The sequence below is a fragment of the Oncorhynchus kisutch genome, unplaced genomic scaffold (genome assembly GCF_002021735.2).
Source record: "Oncorhynchus kisutch isolate 150728-3 unplaced genomic scaffold, Okis_V2 scaffold1761, whole genome shotgun sequence".
NCBI classification, from domain to species: Eukaryota; Metazoa; Chordata; class Actinopteri; order Salmoniformes; family Salmonidae; genus Oncorhynchus; species Oncorhynchus kisutch.
Window position 1 is genome coordinate 40700 of NW_022263706.1, and position 4463 is coordinate 45162.

Sequence of the window (4463 nt, forward strand, 5' to 3'; positions counted from 1 at the left end):
TGTTAGTCTACACACACACACACACACACACACACACACACACACACAAGCTTTTTGCCCTGCTGCTGCAAGAAAGAAAAAAAAGAAAAAATCACAAAGAAGAAGATATTGGAGTCCGTCCACTTTGTGTGAGAACCTATTCTATTTTTCTGTGATCTCTTTATTGGTTTTACACAACAACCAAATATCCTTTATATCCTACCGAGTCAGGTAAGCGTGATGGCACCTTCTTTCAGTACGCACATAGAGCCACACACACGCACAGTGCTTAGTTTTCGTGATTCATTTTCTACTTTTTGGGGGGTAAAAATGTATTCCCAATCAAAATCCTATTTTCCCTAACCCATAACCTTCAACCTAACTCAAACCCAAATGCCTAACCTAAACCTAACTCTTAAGCGTAAAATAAAATGTTAACGAATTCAGGACATGAAAAAAGTCCTGACTGTTTTCCTACCTTGTCAGGACATTCCGGTGACTTGTCAGGACATTATGGACCTGATAAGGTTGAAAACATACACACACACACACAGGGTGCCCTATGGTGATACGATCCTCACAGTGTGTGTTGACATATTGTACTTTAGTTTGCCTGTTGTATATTACCATCTGCGTGTATCATAACACACTTATGACCTATTTGTTGGAATGACCTAAATCGTGGCACGGCCTTGCAATGTTCGTCTTTCTTCCCTTATACACAGTTAATCTTTGTTCCCCTATGGGCCCTGTTCAGACGTAGTGCACTATTTAGGGGAAAGAGTGCCATTTGGGATGTGTGCACAGTCTCCAACGAGGGACACCATATCAGTGTCAGATCAAAGTTCCTGTTTTGGTTTCCTCCACCAGATGGTGGTATAGCATCATCATCAAGACTGGTCAAAATGGTCGTCTCCTGCAATAACAACCTTACGTCTGGACACACACCTGTCATGTGGCACTTAATCGAAATACTATGCAAGGGGATGGATGGAATTGCCCCAACACTGATCCAAGGTCATTTACCCCCTAAAGGTTAATCATTGGGTAGGGGAAGGATAAACTGATCCTAGATCTGGTAACATCTACCCTGAGCACCAAATAAGCACTGTGAAGTTGCATAATTCTATTGTAATCAACTCTGCTGCTGCTGTATAATAAGAAAGATCATATTGATAACAGTTATTAGCATTGTAATCTCTTGGATGGTGAATATGTATTTTTTCCTCTGTCAACCTCAGCTATTTTAATCCAGACTGTCACAGCTTTAATCATTAGATTGGATATGAAATACCGACGCCTGGGGAGGAAATGTGTTTGTTGTGCATTCTCTGAGTCTATTTGAGCTGTGCAAATAATGTCATCATTACTTCTGGAACCAAACTGGTCATAACCCCGCTCCTTCATTGTGTCTGTATAACAGTATTGCTTCCGTCCCTCTCCTCACCCCTACCTGGGCTCGAACCAGGGACCCTCTGCACACATCGACAACAGCCCTCCCTCAAAGCATCGTTACCCATCGCTACACAAAAGCTGCTTGCAGAGCAAGGGGAACAACTACTTCAAGGTCTCAGAGCGAGTGACATCAGCGATTGAAACGCTATTAGCGCGCACCCCGCTATAACTAGCTAGCCATTTCACACTGGTTACATATGTATGAATTCACTCCTGTCTGGCAATAACCTGTGTCAATTCTAATTATCGCTCTCACTCACCTCATGCACTCCACTCACCAGCTCAAGTAACCAGGTTCACTTGTAACCCGGTTCACTTTTAACCAGATTCACTTTTAACCCGGTTCACTTTTAACCCGGTTCACTTGTAACCAGGTTCACTTGTAACCAGGTTCACTTGTAACCAGGTTCACTTGTAACCAGGTTCACTTGTAACCAGGTTCACTTGTAACCCGGTTCACTTGTAACCAGGTTCACTTGTAACCCGGTTCACTTGTAACCAGGTTCACTTGTAACCCGGTTCACTTGTAACCAGGTTCACTTGTAACCCGGTTCACTTGTAACCAGGTTCACTTGTAACCCGGTTCACTTGTAACCAGGTTCACTTGTAACCCGGTTCACTTGTAACCCGGTTCACTTGTAACCCGGTTCACTTGTAACCAGGTTCACTTGTAATCAGGTTCACTTGTAACCCGGTTCACTTGTAACCCGGTTCACTTGTAACCAGGTTCACTTGTAACCCGGTTCACTTGTAACCAGGTTCACTTGTAACCAGGTTAACTCTTGGTGTTGGTGACTATAGAAAGTCTACACTCCCTTTAACTTTCTTCACATTTGGTTGCGTTCCAAAGTGGGATAAAAATTAATTTCATTTTTTCTTTTTTTCAACGATCTTCACAAATACTCATGTCAAAGTGGAAGAAAAAAATAAATTAAAAATAAGAATGAAAAATAAAACCCTAATATACCTTGATTAGATAAGTATTCACCCCTCTGTGTCAATACATGTCAGAAACACATTTGGCAGCGATTCAGGGGTCAGTCTTCTTGGGTAAGTCTCTAAGAGCTTTGCACACCTGTATTGTGCAATATTAGCCCATTATTCTTTAGAAAATTCTTCAAGATCTGTCAAGGTGTTGGGGATCATGGCTAGACTGCAATTTTCACATCTTGCCATATATTTTCAAGCAGGTTTCAGTCAAAACTGTAACTTGGCCACAGGAACATTCACTGTGTTCTTGGTAAGCAACTCCAGTAGATTTGGCTTTGTGTTGTAGGTTATTGTCCTGTTGAAAGGTGAATTCCTCTCCCAGTGTCTGGTGTAAAGCAGACTGAAGCAGATTTTCCTATAGGATTTTACCTGCGCATAGCTCCATCCCGTTTCTATTCATCCTGAAAAACTCCCCAGTCTTTGCCGATGTCAAGCATACCCATACCATGTTGCAGCCACCACCACGCTTGAAAATAAGAAGGCAGTTACTCCGGATGTGTTGTGTGGATTTGGCATAAAGGCTTGCATTTCTTTGCCTTGTTTTTTTTGCAGTATTACTTTAGTGCCTTGTTGCATAGATATACATGTATTCTGTATATTTGTATTCTTTTCACTCCGTCATTTAGGTCATTATTGTGGAGTCCCTACAATGTTGTGATCTATCCTTAGTTTTCTCCCATCACAGCCACTGAACTCTAGCTGTTTTAAAGTCACCATGGCCTCATTGTGACGTCCCTAAGCAGTTTCCTTCCTGTCCTGCAGCCTCAGTTCAGAAGCACGACTGCATCTTTGATGTGTCTGGGTGGTTTAATACATCATCCACAGCATCATTATTACCTTGACCATGCTTAAAGATATATTCAATGTCTAATTTGTTATTGTTACCCATCTACCAATCACTGCCCTCCTTTATGAGGCTTTCGATAAAGCTCCCTGGTCTTTGTAGTTGAATCTGTGCTAGAAATGTAATATTTGACAGAGGGACCCTTACATATGTTGTATGTATGGGGGACAGAGGAAAGTATAGTCATTAAAAAAATCATGTCAACCCTTGTTATTTCACACAGAGCGAGTCCTTATTTGATTGTTAAGCCAAATAACTCATTTAGGTTTGCCTAAACAAAGAGGGTGAATACTTTTGCTATGACTATTTAGTTGTTTATTTTTTATTCATTTGTAAAAATATATATATATTGACTTAAAAAAACAACAGTTAAATCTATTTCAATCCCACTTAAAAATGCAAGAAAATGTGAAAAAAGTTCAAGGGGGTGGAGCCTTTCTATAGTCTCTGTATACCAACCAATCACGTCTTCAGTTTAGGGCTCCCTCTGACAGTGAACAGCTGGTTTGATTAATTCCTCTCTACTCTGACTCAGTCCTGCAGCCTTGAATACCTCTCATGAACTATCATGGCTGTTGTCAAGGGAAACTACAGATAGACCATAATGCAAAGCCAATTTAAATACATGAGAAGAGATGGGGGGAAAAAGGTCTGTCTTGCCGTTGCCACCCAATTTGCTTTGATTATCGTCCTGGTTTTCACATAGCAACAAGAAGGGCACTATTCCAAGTACCTTGAATATTCCCAGTAGCTGACAGAAGGTTTTAGACCCTATTATTTCCCATCTTTTCATAACAGAAGTTCCATCCTCTAAACGAATGTCTCTTTGTCCTGGGGTTGCATGGAAAGCAAAGGTTGGAGGTGTGGTTGTGTGTCTGTGTGTGGACAACAACAACACCAAATTGCTACCTGCCAGGATTGACATCCTGCTGAGCATCTGAAACTTGTTTCAAAGCATTTTCCTCTTGTCAGATACTTACTTACATGTGGGAGAGAGAGAGAGAACACGACAGAGAGAGAGCGAACGAAGAGAGAGAGAAAAACACGACAGAGAGAGAGAGAACACGACAGAGAGAGAGAGAAACGACAGAGAGAGAGACCATGGCAGAGAGCGAGACCATGGCAGAGAGCGAGACCATGGCAGAGAGAGCGAGACCATGGCAGAGAGCGAGAGACCATGGCAGAGAGAGAGAGA